This window comes from Microcaecilia unicolor, chromosome 6 (genome assembly GCF_901765095.1).
Source record: "Microcaecilia unicolor chromosome 6, aMicUni1.1, whole genome shotgun sequence".
NCBI lineage: Eukaryota > Metazoa > Chordata > Amphibia > Gymnophiona > Siphonopidae > Microcaecilia > Microcaecilia unicolor.
This window is the reverse complement of record NC_044036.1, coordinates 216,413,528-216,435,687: the sequence shown is the minus strand read 5'-3', so window position 1 is coordinate 216,435,687 and position 22,160 is coordinate 216,413,528.

Below are 22,160 nucleotides of genomic sequence, written 5' to 3'. Positions count from 1 at the left end.
TAATTACCTCGCTAGTTACTCCCATCTCTAAATCATTTATAAATATATTAAAAAGCAGCGGTCCTAGCACAGACCCCTGAGGAACCCCACTAACTACCCTTCTCCATTGTGAATACTGCTCATTTAACCCCACTCTCTGTTTCCTATCCTTCAACCAGTTTTTAATCCACAATAGGACATTTCCTCCTATCCCATGACCCTCCAATTTCCTCTGTAGCCTTTCATGAGGTACCTTGTCAAACGCCTTTTGAAAATCCAGATACACAATATCAACCGGTTCTCTTTGGTCCACATGTTTGTTTACTCCTTCAAAGAATTGAAGTAAATTGGTCAGGCAAGATTTCCCCACACAAAAGCCGTGCTGACTTGGTCTCAGTAATCCATGTCCTCGGATGTGCTCTGTAATTTTGTTTTTAATAATAGCCTCTACCATTTTCCCTGGCACTGACGTCAGACTCACCGGTCTATAATTTCCCGGATCTCCCCTGGAGCCTTTTTTAAAAATCAGCGTTATGTTGGCCACCCTCCAATCTTCCGGTACCACGCTCGATTTTAAGGATAAGTTGCATATCACTAGCAGTATCTCCGCAAGCTCATTTTTCAGTTCTATCAGTACTCTAGGATGAATACCATCCAGTCCAGGAGATTTGCTACTCTTCAGTTTGCTGACCTGCCCCATTACGTCCTCCAGGTTTACCGTGAAGTCAGTAAGTTTCTCCGACTCGCCCGCTTGAAATACCATTTCCGACACCGGTATCCCACCCAAATCTTCCTCGGTGAAGACCAAAGCAAAGAATTCATTCAGTCTCTCCACTACGTCTTTGTCTTCCTTGATCGCCCCTTTTACCCCTCGGTCATCCAGCGGCCCAACCGATTCTTTTGCCGGCTTCCTGCTTTTAATATACTGAAAAAATTTTTTACTATGTTTTTTTTTGCCTCTAATGCTATCTTTTTTTCGTAATCCCTCTTGGCCTTCTTTATCTGCGCCTCGCATTTGCTTTGACACTCCTTATGCTGCTTCTTCTTATTTTCAGACAGTTCCTTCTTCCATTTTCTGAAGGCGTTTCTTTTAGCCCTAATAGCTTCCTTCACCTCACTTTCAACCAGGCCGGCTGTCTTTTGGACTTCCGTCTTTCTTTTCTAATTCGCGGAATATGTATGGCCTGGGCCTCCAGGATGGTATTTTTGAACAGCGTCCACACCTGTTGTACAGTTTTTACTCTCTCAGTTGCCCCCCTAAGTTTTTTTTTTACCGTTCTTCTCATGTTATCATATGCTCATTTTCAAAGCACTTAGCCTCCCAAATTTCCATAGAAACCGATGGAACTTAGCCTCCCAAAGTGCTTTGAAAATATGCTAAAGTTTAAATTTAAAGTCTCCTTTTTTAAAGTTAAACGCTAACGTATTTGACTTTCTGTGTACAGTTACTTCAAGGTCGATATCAAAACTGATCATATTATGATCACTGTTTTCAAGCGGCCCCAGTACCATAACGTCCCTCACCAGATCATGCGCTCCACTAAGGACCAAGTCTAGAATTTTTCCTTCTCTCGTCGGCTCCTGCACCAGCTACTCCATAAAGCTGACCTTGATTTCATCAAGGAATTGTACCTCTGTAGCGTGTCCCGATGTTACATTTACCCAGTCTATATTTGGATAATTGAAGTCACCCATTATTATCACATTGCCCATTTTGTTTGCGTCTCTGATTTCTTTTATCATTTCTGCGTCTACCTGCTCATCCTGGCGAGGCAGACGGTAGTACACTCCTATCACCGTTTTGTCCCCTTTTATACATGGAATTTCAACCCACAATGATTCAAAGGTGTGATTTGTGTCCTGCTGAATTTGTAATCTATCTGAGTCAAGGCTCTCGTTAATATACAATGCTACCCCTCCACCAGTCCGGTCCACCCTATCACTACGATATACTTTGTACCCCGGTATGACAGTGTCCCACTGGTTATCCTCCTTCCACCAGGTCTCAGTAATGCCTATTATATCCAATTTTTCATTTAGTGCAATATATTCCAACTCTCCCATCTTATTTCTTAGACTCCTAGCATTTGCATATAGACATTTCAGAGTATGTTTGTCGTTCCTATTTGCATGATGCTTAGTACCTGACACTATTGATTTGCCATCTTTTGTCTGATCTTTAGTTGTATTTAAGGGCACCTGACCTAGTGCAACCTCACTATCCAGAACCCCTATCTTCTCTGTTTGTGAGGTATCTTGGCAAGATACCTTTTCCTGAACCATGCGCTTTTGAGCGACTGTCGGCCTTCCCCCCAATAGATTGGTGAGGCAAGATTTCCCTTCACTAAATCCATGTTGACTTTGTCTGATTAATCCATGCTTTTGAATATGCTCTGTAATTTTGTTCTTAATAGTAGTCTCTACCATTTTGCCCGGCACCGATGTAAGACTCACCGGTCTATAATTTCCCGGATCTCCCCTGGAACCTTTTTTAAAAATCGGCGTTACATTGGCCACCCTCCAATCTTCTGGTACCACACTCGATTTTAAGGATAAATTACATATTACTAACAATATTTCCGCAAGTTCATTTTTTAGTTCCATCAGTACTCTGGAATGAATACCATCCAGTCCAGGAGATTTGATACTCTTCAATTTGTCAAATTGCCCCATTACATCCTCTAGGTCTATAGAGATTTCATTCAGTTTCTCTGACTCATCAGCTTTGAATACCATTTCTGACACCAGTATCTCTCCCAAATCTCCCTTGGTGAGGACCGAAGCAAAGATTTAATTTAATCTCTCCGCTGCAGCTTTGTCTTCCCTGGTCGCCCCTTTTAACCCTCAGTCATCTAGCGGTCCAACCGATTCTTTTGCCAGCTTCCTGCTTTTAATATACCTAAAAAAAATTTTTACTATGTGTTTTTGCCTCCAACACAATCTTTTTTTCAAAGTCCCTCTTTGCTTTCCTTATCAGCGCTTTGCATTTGACTTGACATTTCTTGTGCTGTTTCTTATTATTTTCAGTAAGTTCCTTCTTCCATTTTCTGAAGGATTTTCTTTTAGCTCTAATAACTTCCTTCAACTAACTTTTTAACCATACCGGCTGTTGTTTGGTCTTCCATCCTCCTTTTTCAATAGTGGAATATATTTGGCCTGGGCTTCCAGGATGGTGTTTTTGAACAGCATCTACGCCTGATGTAAATTTTTGACCCTCAAAGTCACTCTGTTTACGGTACTATGTGAGCCACATTGAGCCAAATAGGTGGGAAAATGTGGGATACAAATGTACCAAATAAATAAATAAATTCCTCTAAGTTTTTTTTCACTGTTCTTCTCATTTTATCATAGTCTCTTTTGTGAAAGTTAAACACTAACATATTGAATTTCCTGTGTATACTTACTTCACTACTACTACTTAGCTAATATCAAATTTGATCATATTATGATCACTGTTATCAAACAGCCCCAGCATCGTTACCTCCCGCACCAGAGCATGTGCTCCACTAAGGACTAGGTCTAGAATTTTTCCTTCTCTTGTTGGCTCCTCTACCAGCTGCTCCATAAAGCAGTCCTTGATTTTGTCAAAGAATTTTACCTCCCTAGCATTCCCTGATGTTACATTTACCCAGTCAATATTGGGGTAATTGAAATCAACACCAAACTCAAAAATTCTACACTCTATCAGCGTCTGAAGGGTGATAATAAATATATAAACATGTAAGATGGTGGAGAAAAAAGACCTCAGTGAGAACCGGACACACCTCTATCCAAAGGATACATCTTAAATACAGAGGGGACCTTTTTAATCATCAATCTCAAAGAAACTCCACATACTTCTCTTTCATGTTATCATAAAACATAACACCCTATCAAAACACTGTAGGAAAAGGCCAAAAAACAATTTCCGGCACACAGCCTTTACTTAGCTTGGATGGTGGAATCAACGAAATTTTCTTCTTTTCAAGTAATATCATGCAAAGTCCGTTCCTGCAATCATCCACTTCCCGACAGGGTGGCCCTGTTTCGCCAAACAAATGGCTGCTTCAGGGGAAAACAATAAATAACTTTTCAAAAACACCTCCAAGCCTCGACCCACGCCTTCACAGCAAATTTCAACATCTCTTCAGGAATGGCGGTCAGCTTCCGTACTTCCATGATAGTATATAAATGTGTAACGTATGACATCATCACTTACCTACGTCATCTGTCTGCATGTCATCAAAGGAAAGCCTTCCATTCGATTTAGACATTTAAACCACCTGGCATCACCGATCTTAGGGTAAAAATCCACCTCTGCTCCCTCTGCCTTAAAATTTTTCTAATATCACCCCTTCGTTCAGTGACCTGCACTTGTTCAATCGCAATACATCTTAAATCCGAAAATAGATGTTGTTTGCTCACACAATGAGACACCAAAGGTTCATGGATTTTGTTGGTTTGAATGCAATGTCTGTGTTCAATCAATCGTGTCTTCAATGCACGAGAAGTCTGTCTCACATAATACAGCCCACAAGGGCAGCTGATGATGTACACAGGAACGGACTTTGCATGATATTACTTGAAAAGAAGAAAATGACGTTGATTCCACCATCCAAGCTAAGTAACGGCTGTGTGCCGGAAATTGTTTTTTGGCCTTTTCCTACAGTGTTTTGATAGGGTGTTATGTTTTATGATAACATGAAAGAGAAGTATGTGGAGTTTTTTTGAGACTGATGATTAAAAAGGTCCCCTCTGTATTTAAGATGTATCCTTTGAATAGAGGTGTGTCCGGTTCTCACTGAGGTCTTTTTTTTCCACCATCGTACATGTTTATATATTTATTATCACCCTTCAGATGCTGATAAGAGTGTAGAAGTTTTGAGTTTGGTGTTGATTGTATTCTACACATTCCGCAGGTTGGAGTGATACTAGTAATTGAAATCACCCATTATTATTTTGTTGCCTAGTTTGTTAGCATCCTTAATTTCCTTTAACATTTCTACATCCATCTGTTCATCCTGGCCAGGCGGACGGTAATACACTCCTATCATTATCCTTTCCCCTTTTACACATGGAATTTCAATCCATAGGGATTCCAAGATGTGTTTGTTTCCTGCAGAATTTTCATTCTATTTGATTCAAGGCTCTCCTTAACATACAATGCTACCCTACCACCAATTCTATCAACCCTATCACTACGATATAATTTGTACCCCGTTATGACAGTGTCCCACTGGTTATCCTCATAAGTACATAAGTACCGCCATACTGGGAAAAGACCAAGGGTCCATCAAGCCCAGCATCCTGTCTCTGGCCAATCCAGGCTTCAAGAACCCGGCAAACCCCCCCCCCCCCCCCCAAAAAAAAAAAAAAAATTAATAATGTTCAATGGACTTTTCCCTCAGGAATCTGTCCAAACCCCCTTTAAATTCTGTAAGGCCAGCTGCTGTCACTACATTCTCCGGCAACGAGTTCCAGAGTCTAACTACACGCTGAGCAAAGAAAAACTTTCTCCAGGGGACACAAGATGAAGCTATAATATGGTAGATTTAAAATAGGAGAAAGTTTTGTTGTTGTTTGAAAGTGTAAACAGACGCTTCACATCTGTCTGCTCTACTCCATTCATTATCTTGTAGACTTCTATCATATCACCCCTCAGCCGCCTTTTCTCCAAGCTGAAGAGCCCTAGCCTTCTCAGCCTTTCCTCATAGGGAACTCGTTCCATTCCCTTTATCATTTTTGTTGCCCTTCTCTGCACCTTTTCTAATTCTTTTATATCTTTTTTGAGATGCGGCGACCACAATACTCTAAGTGCGGCCGCACCATGGAGCGATACAACGGCATTATAACATCCTCGTGTTTGTTTTCCATCCCTTTCCTAATAATACTCAACATTCTGTGCGCTTTCTTAGCTGCCACAGCACACTGAGCAGAAGTTTTTAACATCTTATCCACGATGACTCCCAGATCCCTTTCTAGGTCCGTAACTCCTAACGCGGAACCTTGCATGACATAGCTGTAATTCGGGTTCCTCTTACCCACATGCATCACTTTGCACTTGTCAACATTGAACTTCATCTGCCACTTGCACGCCCAGTCCCCCAGTCTCGCGAGGTCCTCCTGTAATCTTTCACACTCCTCCTGCGACTTGACGACCCTGAATAATTTTGTGTCATCTGTGAATTTAATTACCTCACTAGTTACTCCCATCTCTAGGTCATTTATAAATATGTTAAAAAGCAGCAGTCCCAACACAGACCCCTGCAGGACCCCACTAACTACCCTTCTCCACTGAGAATACTGACCATTCAACCCTACTCTTTGCTTCCTATCTTTCAACCAGCTCTTAATCCATAGTAATACCCTACCTCCGATCCCATGACTCTAGTTTCCTCAGGAGTCTTTCATGAGGCACTTTGTCAAACGCCTTTTGAAAATCCAGATACACAATATCCACCGGCTCCTCATTGTCCACATGTTTGTTCACCTCCTCAAAAAAAATGCCGTAGATTGGTGAGGCAAGACTTCCCTTCACTAAATCCGTGCTGACTTTTATTTATTTATTTATTTATTGTATTTGTACCCACATTTTCCCACCTTTTTGCAGGCTCAATGTGGCTTACAGAGTATGGAAATGAGAATGTCGCTACATGATTTGAAGAAAAAAAAAGACAGTCAATCATAGGCTGAGGTGGAAGAGGAATTCAGATGGAAAGGTGTTAGGTAAGGACGTGTGAGAGGTGTCTTAGGTGTACTTGGGTAGTTTAAGGAATGTTTTGTTTCATTGAGGGTGACTTTTATAGGCTCTGTTGAAGAGATGTGTTTTCAGGGCTTTGCGAAAGCTTGTTAGATTGGTTATGGTTTTCAGCGCCATGGGTAGTGCGTTCCAGGACTTTGTGCTTTTGTACGCAAAGGTAGTAGCATAAGCCTGTTTGTATTTCATTCCTTTATAGCTGGGGAAGTTCAGGTTGAGGAATTTGCGGGCCGATCTTTTGGCATTCCTGGGCGGTAAGTCCACTAGGTTTAGCATATAGAGTGGGGCATCTGCATGAATGATTTTGTGTTCAGTCGTACAGATCTTGAACTCAATTCGTTCCTTGAGCGGGAGCCAGTGTAGTTTCTCTCTGAGGGGTTTTGCACTTTCGTATTTAGGTGTTCCAAAAATGAGTTTGGCTGCGGTGTTCTGGGCTGTCTGGAGTTTTTTGATGGTCTGTTCTTTGCAGCCTGCGTATAGAGCGTTACAGTAGTCCAAGTGACTTATTACCAGTGACTGTACTAGGGTGCGGAAGATGTTTCTTGGGAAGAAAGGTTTTATTCTTTTGAGTTTCCACATCGATTGGAACATTTTTTTCGTAGTGTTCTTCGCGTGGGTGTCGAGAGTGAGGTTTCGGTCAATGGTGACTCCAAGGATTTTCAGATTTTCTGAGATAGGAAGTGTGCAGTATGGTGTGGTTATTGTAGGGTAGTTGTTTGTATTGTATTGGGAGTTTTTTCTGTGTTGAGTTTTAGCTTGAATGAGTCCGCCCAAGAGTGCACAGTCTGGAAGCTCTGGTTGATCTCGTTGGTTATTTCATTTAAGTCGCTTTTGAACGGGATAAGGATCGTAACATCATCGGCATATATGTAGGGGTTAAGGTTTTGGTTAGCTAGGAGTTTGGCTAGTGGTATCATCATTAGGTTGAAGATAGTTGGTGAGAGGGGGGATCCTTGGGGAACTCCGCATTCTCATCAGGCCATGTTTTTGTATGTGTTCTGTAATTTTATTCTTGATAATAGCATCTACCATTTTGCCCGGTACCGAGGTCAGACCCACCGGTCTATAATTTCCCGGATCTCCTCTGGAACCTTTTTAAAAAATCGGCGTAACATTGGCTACCCTCCAGTCTTCCGGTACCACACTCGATTTTAGGGATAGATTGCATATTACTAACAGTAGCTCTACAAGTTCATTTTTCAGTTCTATTAATACTCTGGGATGAATACCATCAGGTCCTGGTGATTTACTACTCTTTAGTTTGCAGAACTGACCCATTACATCCTCCAAGTTTACAGAGAATTTGTTTAGTTTCTCCGTCTCGCCTGCTTCAAATATGCTTTCCGGCACCGGTGTCCCTCCCAAATCCTCCTCGGTGAAGACCGAGGCAAAGAATTCATTTAATTTCTCCGCTACGGCTCGGTCTTCCCTGATCGCCCCTTTAACACAATTTTCATCCAGTGGCCCAACCGATTCTTTAGCCGGCTTCCTAATTTTAATGTATCTAAAACAATTTTTACTATGTGTTTTCGCTTCTAACGCTAACTTTTTCTGAAAGTCCTTTTTTGCCCTCCTTATCTCCGCTCTGCATTTGACTTGGCATTCCTTATGTTTTATCTTGTTACCTTCAGTCGCTTCTCTTCTCCACTTTCTGAATGATTGTTTTTTGGTTCTAATGACTTCCTTTACCTTACTGTTTAGCCACGCCGGCTGACGTTTGGTTTTTTTCCCTTTTTTCTAATACGCGGAATATATTTGTCCTGTACCTCCAGGATGGTGTTTTTAAACAGCATCCACGCCTGATGTAAGTTTTTTACCCTGCGAGCTGCACCTTTCAGTCTTTTTTTCACCGTTTTTTTCATTTTGTCGTAATCACCTTTTCTAAAGTTAAACGCTCATGTATTTGATTTCCTAAGTTCACTTACTTCAATGCCAATATCAAAACTGATCATATTATGATCACTGTTATCAAGCGGCCCTCGCACCATTACCCCCCGCACCAAATCATGAACTCCAGTAATGACTAAGTCTAGTATTTTTCCTTCTCTTATGGGCTCCTGAACCAGCTGTTCCATGAAGCTGTCCTTGATTTCATCAAGAAATTTCACCTCCCTAACATGTACCGATGTTACATTAACCCAGTCTATATGTGGATAATTGAAATCACCAATTAATACTACATTGCCCAATTTATTCGCTTCCCTAATTTCCTTTGACATTGCTGCGTCCGTCCACTCGTCCTGGCCAAGACTCCACCAGGTCTCAGAGATGCCTATTATATCTAAGTTTTCATTTAGTGCAATATAGTCTAACTCTCCCATCTTATTTCTTAGGCTTCTAGCATTTGCATATAGACATTTCAAACTATGTTTGTTGTTGCTATTTACATCATCATGCTCAGTACTTGACAGTATTAATTTGTAATCTTTTGTCTGATTTTTATTTTTATTTAAGGACAACTGATCTACTACAGTCTCTTTTGCAACCTCATTATTGTGATACCCTATCTTCCCTGTTTTGGTGATATCTTTGAAAGATACCTTATCCCGAACCATGCGCTTTTGAGCAACTGTCAGCCTTACTACTACTACTACTACTTAACATTTCTAGAGCACTACTAGGGTTACGCAGCGCAGCACTGTACAGTTTAACAAAGAAGGACAGTCCCTGCTCAAAGGAGCTTACAATCTTAAGAACGAAATGTCAAGTTGGGGCAGTCTAGATTTCCTGAATAGAGGTATAGTGGTTAGGTGCCGAAGGCGACATTGAAGAGGTGGGCTTTGAGCAAGGATTTGAAGATGGGCAGGGAGGGGACCTGGCATATGGGCTCAGGGAGTTTATTCCAAGCATGGGGTGAGGCGAGGCAGAAAGGGCGGAGCCTGGAGTTGGCGGTGGTGGAGAAGGGTACTGAAAGGAGTGATTTGTCTTGAGAGCGTAGGTTACAGGTAGGAGCATAAGGGGAGATGAGGGTAGAGAGGTAAGGAGGGGCTGCAGATTGAGTTCATTTGTAGGTTAGCAGGAGAAGCTTGAACTGTATGCGGTACCTGATCGGAAGCCAGTGAAGTGACTTGAGGAGAGGGGTGATATGAGCATATTGGTCTAGGCGGAAGATAAGACGTGCAGCAGAGTTTTGAACGGATTGAAGGGGGGATAGATGGTTAAGTGGGAGGCCAGTGAGGAGTAGGTTGCAGTAGTCAAGGCGAGAGGTAATGAGAGAGTGGATGAGAGTTTGGGTGGTGTGCTCAGAGAGGAAAGGGCAAATTTTGCTGATGTTATAGAGGAAGAAGCGACAGGTCTTGGCTATCTGGTGGATATGCGCAGAGAAGGAGAGGGAGGAGTCGAAGATGACTCCGAGGTTGCGGGCAGATGAGACGGGGACGATGACGGTGTTATCAACTGAGATAGAGAGTGGAGGGAGAGGAGCAGTGGGTTTGGGTGGAAAGACAATAAGCTGGGTGTCGTCAGCATAAAGATGATATTGGAAACCATGGGATGAGATCATGGAGCCCATGGAAGAGGTGTAGATTGAAAAAAGAAGGGGTCCAAGGACAGATCCCTGAGGAACTCCAACAGAGAGCGGGATGGGTGGAGGAAGAACCATGAGAATGTACTCTGAAGGTACAGTGGGAGAGATAAGAGGAGAACCAGGAGAGGACAGAGCCCTGGAACCCAATGAGGACAGTGTGGCAAGAAGTAAATTGTGATTGACAGTGTCAAAAGCGGCGGATAGGTCGAGGAGGATGAGGATGGAGTAGTGGCCTTTGGATTTGGCAAGGAAGAGGTCATTGCAGACTTTAGACAGCGCCGTTTCTGTCGAGTGTAAGGGGCAAAAGCCGGATTGAAGCGGATCGAGGATGGTATGAGAGGAGAGAAAATCAAGGCAACGCCTGTGAACGGCGCGTTCAAGTATCTTGGAGAGGAAGGGTAGGAGGGAAATGGGGCGATAGTTGGAGGGACAGGTAGGGTCAAGTGATGGTTTTTTGAGAAGCGGTGTGACTACAGCATGCTTGAAGGTGTCAGGGACAGTTGCAGTGGAGAGAGAGAGTTTGAGGATATGACAGATGGGGGGGGGGGGGTGACAGTAGGAGAGATGGTGTTAAGTAAGTTGGTGGGGATGAGGTCAGAAACTGGCCTTACCCCAGTTTCTAGTTTAAAAGCTGCTCTGTCTCTATAGTTAGGGTTATTTTTTCTCCATGTGAAGACTAAACTAGGTCCTGTAGTGCCTTCTAGAGGCTATCTGTTAATGCTGTGGTTCAAAGATCAAGGTTTAAAACTTTATAAAGGATGTGGTGGTCTTGTCACAACAAAAGGCAAAACAGCAAAGATGACTAACAAAAACACAAACAAAAAATAAATAAAAAATATAAAAACATAAAAATATTTAAAAGTATATTTAAAAAATGGTGACGACACTTTTTAATATAAACATTGAGAAATATATACTTTATTAACCATAGATAAGTTGGGAGAAAGGGACTCGATACAGCTGTGTTTTGGCCGTTCAGGCCTGCATCAGGAGTCTTCTCACCATGTGATGGTTGCCTATTCTATCCAGATATCAAAGGAATTTGTATATCTCTTTTCAAATATTGTAGCGCTAAAATGCACTCAAAATAATGTGGAGCGGAGTATACATGATTCAATTGAAAACAAGTAAATAAGGATGCTGTTTTAATGATGAGCCAAAAATTAGGTCCCATATCAATCTTCATACCATAAAATATTAAAGAGGAAAACAAATGGACAGCTCAAAGGTGAGCATTTCTCAAAGGAAGATCACTCTCTTAATGACCTTACACTTAAAGTGTGAAAATCCTGGAGAAGGACTGCGATTGACTGGCAAAAGTACAAATGAGAATGGAGTGGATACAGCACCGTTCACGGAAGAGAGTGTGTATGAACAACTTGAAAAGCTAAAGGTGGACAAAGCCATGGGACCGGACGGGATCCACCCCAGGATACTGAAGGAGCTCAGAGAGGTTCTGGTGGGTCCTCTTAAAGATTTGTTTAATAAATTCTTGGAGACGGAAGAGGTTCCATGGTATTGGAGAACGGTGGATGTGGTTTCTCTTCACAAAAGTGGTGATAGGGAAGAAGCTGGAAAATACAGGCTGGTAAGCCGCACTTCAGTTATTGGAAAAGTAATGGAAGTGATGCTGAAGGAAAGCATAGTGAATTCCTGGAAGCCAATAAGTTGCAGGATCCGAGACAACATGGTTTTAAATTATGCCAAACAAATCTCATTGAATTCTTTGACTGGGTGACTGGAGAATTGAATCAGGGACGTGCTATAGACGTAATCTACTTAGATTTCAGCAAAGCTTTTGACACGGTTCCCCACAGGAGGCTCTTGAATAAACTTGATGGGCTGAAGATAGGACCCGACGTGGAGAACTGGATTAGGAACTGGTTGACGGACAGACGCCAGACGGTGGTGGTTAATGGAATTCACTCGAATGAGGGAAAGGTGAGTAGTGGAGTGCCTCAGGGATTGGTGCTGGGGCCGATTCTGTTCAATATATTTGTGAATGACATTGCCGAAGGGTTAGAATGTAGAGTTTGCCTTTTTGCGGATGATACTAAGATTTGTAACAGAGTGGACACCCGGGAGGGAGTGGAAAACATGAAAAAGGATCTGCGGAAGCTACAAAAATGGACTAAGGTTTGTCAATTAAAATTCAATGCGAAGAAATGCAAAGTGATGCACTTAGGGAGTAGAAATCCACAGGAGACGTATGTGTTAGGCGGTGAGATTCTGATATGTACGGACGGGGATAGGGATCTTGGGGTGATAGTTTCTGAGGATTTGAAGGCGACAAAACAGTGTGACAAGGCGGTGGCCGCAGCTAGAAGGTTGCTAGGCTGTATAGAGAGAGGTGTGACCAGCAGAAGAAAAGAGGTTTTAATGCCCCTATATAAGTCGTTGGTGAGGCCCCACCTGGAGTATTGTGTTCAGTTTTGGAGGCCGTATCTTGCTAAGGATGTAAAAAGAATTGAAGCAGTGCAAAGAAAAGCTATGAGAATGGTATGGGATTTGCATTATAAGACATATGAGGAGAGACTTGCTGACCTGAACATGTATACTCTGGAGGAAAGGAGAAACAGGGGTGATATGATACAGACGTTCAAATATTTGAAAGGTATTAATCCGCAAATGAATCTTTTCCGTAGATGGGAAGGCAGTAGAATTAAAGGACATGAAATGAGATTGAAGGGGGGCAGACTCAAGAAAAATGTCAGGAAGTATTTTTTCACGGGAGAGAGTGGTGGATACTTGGAATGTCCTCCCGTGGGAGGTGGTGGAGATGAAAATGGTAATGGAATTCAAAAAATGCATGGGATAAACATAAAGGAATTCTGTTCAGAAGGAATGGAGCCTCAGAAGCTTAGCCGAGATTGGGTGCAGAGATGGTAGGGGGGAGGCGGGGCTGGTGGTTGGGAGGCAGGGCTAGTGCTGGGAAAGACTTCTACGGTCTGTGCCCTGAAAATGGCAGATACAAATCAAGGTAAGGTATACACAAAAAGTAGCACATATGAGTTTATCTTGTTGGGCAGACTGGATGGACCGTGCAGGTCTTTTTCTGCCATCATCTACTACATTACTATCCAGCTCATTTTCGAAAGAGAAGGGCGCCCATCTTCCGACACAAATTGGGAGATGGGCGTCCTTCTCTCAGGGGCGCCCAAATTGGCATAATCAAAAGCCAATTTTGGCCATCCTCAACTGCTTTCCATTGCAGGGATGGCCAAAGTTCAAGGGGGGGCATGTTGGCAGTGTACCGAAGGTGGGACGGGGGCGTGGTTAACAGATGGGCGTCCTCAGCTGATAATGGAAAAAAGAAGGGCGTCCCTGATGAGCATTTGGCCGACTTTACTTGGTCCCTTTTTGTTCACGACCAAGCCTCAAAAAGGTGCCCGAACTGACCAGATGACCACTGGAGGGAATCGGGGATCACCTCCCCTTACCCCCCCAGTGGTCACCAACCCCCTCCTACCCAAAAAAACTAATTAAAAAACATTTTTTCCAGCCTCTATGCCAGCCTCAAATGTCATACCCAGCTCCATCACAGCAGTATGCAGGTCCCTGGAGCAGTTTTTAGTGGGTACTGCAGTGCACCTCAGGCAGGCGGACCCAGGCCCATCCCCACCTACCTGTTACACTTGTGGTGGTAAATGGGAGCCCTCCAAAACCCACCACAAACCCACTGTACCCACATCTAGGTGCCCCCCATTATCCTTTAAGGGCTATGGTAGTGTTGTACAGTTGTGGGTAGTGGGTTTTGGGGGGCTCAGCACCCAAGGTAAAAGAGTTATGCACCTGGGATCAATTTGTGAAGTCCACTGCAGTGCCCCCCTAGGGTGCCTGGTTGCTCTCCTGGCATGTAAGAGGGGACCAGTGCACTACGAATGCTGGCTCCTCCCACGACCATTATAGGTGAAAACCGAGGTCGGCCATCTCTAAGGTCGGCAATCTCAACATTTCTGTCAACCTAAGTGTTGAGATTTGGCCGTCCCCGACCGTATTATCGAAATGAAAGATGGACACCCATCTTGTTTCGATAATATGGGATGCCCCGCCCCTTCGCCGGGGCGCCCTTAAAGATGGACGCCCAGTTCGATTATGCCCCTCCACGTTACTACGTAAAGTATTTAAAGGAAGAGTACTCCAGAATAGAAAACATTTTAGTGTAATTTTTCATTTTATTTTATTTCTTGATATAGTGTTTTTTGAAAATGTACACCAAAATGGTTTAGGATAAGGAAAGATCACATTTGGAGAATGGCACAGGGGATAAGAATTAAGATGATCAAACACTATAAAACAAACACTAAAGGGCTCAGTAGAAATGCTGAGTTTCTCATCCATGACCAGGTGCAGAGCTTTTCAGCCATAAAGTGTTACTGTCTCATCATCTCTATCTGACTTTAAATCAAGTTTCCGCTAACCTGTAAGGAAGTTCTCGACTTACATTCCTGCCGGTGGGAGGTGGTGCTTCAATATGCATCCCTTGTGATTGAAAACATGATATTGAAGCACTGTTTCCCACTGGCAGGAATGTGGGCAAAAGACTCCTACACAGCTTAGAGGGAATATTGCCCCAACTCCTTTTACTGAGATGTAATGGCATATATAGAAAGTGAACCAATTCAAAACTGCATAGAGCAATGCAATATCAGAAACTTAAACTCACTCTAATTGCTCCAAATCAACAGGATATAGATGAGACAATGAACTGCTATATTATCATTTAATAATATATAGCCTCATACGTCCAGGGTACCTTTATATAAATTAGGACACCACTGACTGACATTCATCATCGGCTACCACCACCTACCTTACACTGCAGAGAAATACTCTTTCAAGTTATCTGCAATGCTGTTAACACACAGTAAAGAACTTTTTTCTGTTGACTGGTACCACTGAGTGAGACATAACAATGGTTGATGTAATCAGATTGGAACATCTCTCTTCATTCCACCCTTGAGAAATTTGTACCACTCCAAGCCACAACACAGCAATGATTTTGCTACTGAGAGAAAAACATGTGATTTATACTAAATTGAACCCGCCGATTTCAAATATCGTTTATCGTTTATTCATTTTACTAAACAAAACAAAACAAAAACGGTTTAAATGGTAATATAAAATCATAATAAAACAATCATAATAGAACTCCATTGAATAGATAGGAAAGCAAACTAAAACAATCATTCTTAAAAATAGAAAACACCAATTCTTACTAAAACAACCATTCATAACAAGTACATGAGACATATATAAAGTTCTGCTTATTTAATGCTGCCTACCTAATGTTGCCATTTGTCACAAATTATTTTCAAATGTATCCTGGAACAAGTGTGTTTTTAAAATTTTTCAAAACTGAATGTGTGATTCTTCTAATCTAAGGTGTTTTGGAACTCCGAATTTGCCTGACACATCTAGATTTTAAGTTATACATGCAAAGCCTATTCACTTATAATATTAATGCTTGGTATGCATTGGTGCTAGTAGTGCAGAACTTCCTTGAGAACAGACGAACTGAAAACTATGCTGAACTAGTAGACAACATGCTTAAAGCATATGAACAACTTGGCTGCTGAATGTCATTGAAAATGCATTTCTTACATTCCCATCTTGATTTTTCCCACCCAATTTGGGACATGTAAGTGACGAACATGGAGAGAGGTTCCATAAAGACATTTCTACAATGGAGAACAGATATCAAGGCCGCTGGAATCCCAACATGATGGGGGACTACTGCTGGTTTTTGCAACGGGAAAATATGACCAGTCACAAACGCAAAAGTAGATGCCTGAAGCACTTTTAACAGTACTGGGCCTTGCTGAAGTAAGACTTTTAAACTGGAATACCAGACGTTTTTGAAATTTTGTTATTCCATTACATTTTCATATACTGTTTACTATGAAAACTTTGATGTAGATCAGGTAATTGTTGGAGTAAAACTTGTTCTGTAAAACATTATTCAATGCTTTCCAAGTGCTTAATTCATTTGGGCAAACTAATGCATAACAAAATTTCCTGACGTGTTACAACAATTCTGACTTTGGATTTGGAATACACACACTGAATTTAGTATAGGACAAATGGTTTTTGCCCACAAAAAATGTTTTTTTTGTGCTGTGGTATCTTCATTCTAGTCTCAGAAGAAATCATAACCATGGTACTATCAGGGTCTGTCATTATTACATAGACAAGTTTGAAGAGCTGAGTATTTATGAAGGCCTTGCCCTTTTCCTCCTTCCCTCTTTTTTAAAGACACAATCACGGTTTTACAGAAACGAGATCCATCTGGTAGAAAGAAGTAATATGCCACTTTAATATCTCAGGATGCCAATCCTTTTTAATATATTTATGGTTCCTCTCTTGGCCATTGTTCAGCCACTAGGACTAACAGCATATGTATATGCTGATGACATTCAGATCCTTGCTGGACCCTCCAGTGGCAGTGCTCAAGAGATTCTCAACTTGAACAAAAACTATCCACAAAAGTTAACAGGCTATGCACACAGAGACTTAAATTTAATCCTGACAAATTGAAGGGATACTTTCCCACAAAAGTGATGCCTCTTTAAATTCCTCAATTATCATGACTGGCACCCCATTGATCCTTACTTTATAACTTCTGTTAGTGAAAAAAAAATCTTTAAACCTCTGAAGAGACACACCTCACACCCCTTAAAGATCCCAAATGGATAACAGTACCATATGATCCACTAGATCAAACGCACAAGAGAGATCGTATTGCATCAAAAGAACTTACCTGTATAACTTCTTGCTTAAGCTCAGATGACAGTGTTGCCAAAACTGTCTCGGTGCTAAAACCTCTCCTGAATCCCAACTGAGATTCATGTAAAATATCATAACAAGATAAGTAATTTGTCAATTGCTGCACTACAAGTCCCTCCATTACCTTAACTAAAAGTGGTATGGAAGCCACTGGTCTATAGTTTGAAACTACACTAGATTGTATTGATGGATTTTTAGGGATAGGGGTAAGGATAATTAAACCTTTCACCTTTGGATTAATATGGAGCCTGTCAGGGTTGGGACTGGGGGAAGATGACAGGAAACCCCGAATGCAAATTGAGACAGTGAAGCCTGTCACGGACAGGACTATAGGAAGACTGCAGTAATTTACAGAGACATTAATTTATCTAGTCTTTGAGCTAGGAATTATTAGCTTGTATATGTGGAAGTGATGGCTATTAAAACCTGGAAGTCTCCTTGCCATTACCTCGGTTCTTAGGTTTCAGAGCCCAAGGTGCGTTTGAGAAAATAAACACACAACACAGGTCACAGGTAAAGCTAAAGCCAGCTTTAGGGAAGACTGTCCTCTAATCCCTCTTTTCAGCTGAGCTGCTTTTATTAGCAAATTTTAGAACACAGATTAATTCTCTGGCATGATAAGATAATTGGCAAGCAACACACTTTTCCTATTATCAGGCCCTGTCTGTTCCATCAATAGGTACACCATATCATTCTGGCCCATGCATGTCCTTCTTTAGCTAAGCTACAGGCAATTTACTCAGTTTCTTTCATGTGTTAGGTTTCAAGGCCTTTGCTATTACATTTGGATCAACAGATAGTTAGCCTCAGCCAAATATTTACAGCTCAAGCTCTTCAAGGCTACTATTTTCAGCTTCAAAGGAACCTAACAAATCTCCTTCATTATATGACTGACAAAGTCTTTCCATTTCTCCCTTATCCCTTACTAGACCTCCAACTCTCCAGGTCCCATGAGTCCCCTTCAGGACCCTTACAACAGGCCCCCATTTGATTCTGTTTAGAATCACCCACACAAGGAGAGAAAGGCAGTCGCTCAAATAGAGAAGCAGTAACATCTTCAGGGACAGTCTGCACCATGATAGCAGTATGAACAGGAGAAGGGCTAGAAAATACATTCTTAGCCACCAAAGAGAGCAGGCACACTATAGAGAAGAGCACAAAATAATCAATATAACAATGAAGCTTATTACAGAAAGAAGGATGCCATGAAGCCAGGCAATATTAGGCAGCCAGCTAGCAAACCAATCAAAAATAAGAACGTAAGAGTAGCCATACTGGGTCAGACCAATGGTCCATCTAGCCCAGTATCCTGCTTTCCAAACAGTGGCCAAGCTAGGTCACAAGTACCTGGCAGAAACCCAAATCGTAGCAACACTCCATACTACAAATCCAAGGGCAAGCAGTTACTTCCTATGTCTATCTCACTAGCAAACTATGGACTTTTCTTCCAGGAATGTGTCCAAATCTAGACTAACCGCTGTTACCACTTCCTCCGGCAAAAAGTTCCAGAGCTTAACTATTTGTTGAGTTAAAAAGCATTTCCTCCTATTTGTTTTTAAAGTATTTCCATGTAACTTCCTTGAGTGTCCCCTAGTCTTTATACTTTTGGAACGAGTAATCAATTTACTTCTACTCATTCTACACCACTCTGGATTTTGTAGACATCAATCAAATATATAATCATCCGTCTCTGTTCCAAGCTGAAGAGCCCTAACCTCTTTAGCCTTTCCTCTTATAGTGTATTTGTGTTGGGGTCAATATTCAGCTGGCAGCAGTGAACATTGTGCTGACCACCACTGGTGTGTTATTCTTGGATATTGGATGCTAGGCCATCTCCAGGCTTCAATACTGAATATCCAGTTTATGCGGTGCTGGCCAATACATTAAGTCAATATTCAGAACTTAAGTGTTTATTTTGTATTTTTGTTAGATTTGTACCCCACGCTTTCCCACTCATGGCAGGCTCAATGCGGTAGGCAACGGAGGGTTAAGTGACTTGCCCAGAGTCACAAGGAGCTGCCTGTGCCGGGAATTGAACTCAGTTCCTCAGTTCCCCGGAACCAGAGTCCACCACCCTAACCACTAGGCCAGTCCTCCACATAAAGATAGATGTGGTTATCCTGGCCAATTAAGTGCTGAATATTGGTATTTAACTGGCCAAGTACTAACTTCACTCCTGGAATACTCCCAAAATAGCCAGCTTTCACTTAGGCATTAATCGCTAATTTTCAGCCATGATAACTGGTTAAGTGTCACTGAAAAATAGTGTATAGCCCCGACCAAACGATTTAACCAATCAGCGGCCATTTCTGTCTGGTTAAATCACTTTGAATATTGACCAGATTGTATTTTATTCTTGTGCACTTTAGTGCTTTGGTTTACTCCGTGAAGGCTGGTATTTAAGTTTTTAAATTAAATTTAATATATTGGTTAAGGGCTAAATTTACTAATATTTAAACATTATGGGCAATTTTATAACTTTGCACCAAGATGTAGGTGCCAATTCTCTAACGGTGCTTTGATGCACCTAAGCTGTTATAGAATACAAGTGCAAAGTTGTAATATTCTATAAGATGGTCATGACACTTGGCGATGCCCATGGGCCACCCATGTTCCACCCGCATGTATGCCCCTTGCAGTTATACACTAAGGGGGAGATTCTATATATGGCACCTGGGAAATCTGTGCGGAAATCATTTTTGCCTAAGTGTAGTCTATAAAATTTAGGTGCGGTATATAGAATACGCTTAGTTGATATCCCAACACCATTTACACTAATGAAAATGTGGCATAAATCCCTTTGCATAGATTTACTCGGACTGGGCCACATTTTATAACAGTGAGCGGAAATTTGGGATCGCCCACAAAACGCTCATTTCCCCACTCATAACTGCACCCCTTTTTGGATGTGCACATTCGAATTTAGGCGCAATGAGTTACAGTAATGCATGTAAATTCTAATTATTGCCAATTAGTGCTCATTGTTGCTTGTTAAGTGCTGTTAACAATGTTGATTGGCTTCTTAAGCCAATTAAGTTATGCTCATTGCTATGGAACATGCTTAGATTTGAATGCGGAATGCTAGGCACGATATACAGAGTCTGGAAGTAAGTGACTTTGGTACGTACTTTTTAGAATAGCTCCTATTCTCCAAGTACAAGCAGGACATAGTTTTCTCACATGTGGGTCCTGTCATCTACGGAGCCCTGATGTGGATGCTGCCCAGCATACTGATGACTCCAGAAGCCTTTGGCAGGCCCAACCGCACATGTGTTTGTGCCTTCTTGCCCCCCCAACTCATGAGGGACCTGCAGTTTCTTCTCATCCACGACATGTCTCACACTGTCTGTGTCGCACGATTTTTGCCTCATGGTAAACTTTTTTGCTGACCTTCCTGCTTTTTTTATTTTAGTATCATGGGAACTTTCCTCTTATGATTTTTCCTCTTGTTTCCGATTAGAGTTTTTTTAGCCCTTTACAGTTTCCATTTTCTGCAGCTTGCAGCATATTTAGGCCTGAGCTCCCTGCTGGAGTTTTTTTTTTCAAAAGAAAGACAAAAGATTTTTACAATTGTAACATTTAATTTCACTGCAGCTGTCTTCCCCATTATGTCCCAGAAACATTCCAGTGGGTTTAAGCAGTGAACTGTGCTAGGATCATGTCAGTGATTGATCCTCATGCCATTTAACTAACCTCTCTAGGGCCTCACCATAAGTCCTCTCACTGTACTCTTTGTGATCAAATACAGAAGAGAACCCAGAAAAGTCAGGGGGGGTTCCTGCGTGAGAAACTTTTTGGCACACCACAATCCAGTCCATCAACGTTGGCATCGAAGGCATCAGTAGCCATGGCTTCTGGAGCTTCACTGGTCACTGGAGGTGATCGACATCAAGGAGGTCTTCCCCTGTTTTGATACTGGGTGTTGGTAGTGCCCGCTTGGGCCGAGCATCATTGGATCCAACACTGAGGTCTTATGTGGATTCTGCATCGTCCTCATTGGCACAGAAGGACTCTGATGCTGGTCAACAAGCAAAGGCAAAGAAGCATCAGGCCTCCTTGAAGCATGGTGCCAGGCCCTCCAGGACACCAGCCTTACTGGTACCTGAGAAGCGTTTGGCGCTGTGAGCCCACACCCCCTCCATTAAAGTAGTGTCAATGTGCCAGTCTCCCAGAAGCCGGGATCCCACCTCCAATTCAACTACAACATCCACACCAGCACTGGCCTCGCCTTTACTGATGCCTGCCCTCATGGAGCTTTTCTGAGTCATGTTACAGGATAAGCTTGGGTGCATCCTAGCTCAGTGTGATGCCACGGGAAAGAGGGCACCGGTGCCAACTATGGTACTTCTCCATTCCATTCCATTGCTTATATACCGCTTAAATCGACCAAGGAATCAAAGCAGTTTACAGAAAGATTAATTAATTTTAAAAAATGTAATACCTATCAAACAAATAGGATTCCAAAGTATTTCTAAATTTTAAATAATTTGGAATTGTTTGATTAAAGACAGGAATAATATTCCAAATCTGCCTGTCAGCCATTCGTCAATGCTGGTGCCTCACCAGACATTGATGCCAGCATCAACTGATGTGGTTCTTCTTTTCAGCCCACCAGGTGAGGAAGTGATCTCGGAAATTTAGGAGAGGACCTGTACCTCAGCAATCTTACCCAAAGGCTGACTGTGCACCCAGTAGGCCAAGGCAGGTGCAGACTCAGATATCTCATGAGGAGTATCCTTGGCAGTAGCATCCTCAAAAGTCCCAGCCAGCTCCCCAGTCTAAGTAGGGATTGAGTTTTGACTGGCTCCCAGTGGACCCTAGCTTCCCAGTGGTGATCTAGTAGATATCATCTTGGTCACCCCTGTTCTGGTGGAAAATTCAAAGCAATTTGACTCTGAGACTTCCATTCCGGCTTCCCTCTCCACAGAAAATTCTGACCACAAATGCATCCAACCTGGATTGGGGTGCTCATCTAGATGGGCTTCATACTCAGGGTTGCTGGTCTGTTCAGGAGATTCAGCTTCACACCAGTCTCCTGGATCCAAGGGCAATTTGGAATGCTATAAAGGCTTTCATAGATCAGCTATTGAATCAAATTGTTCTAATCCAATGTAATTTTGGGTTTATTTATCC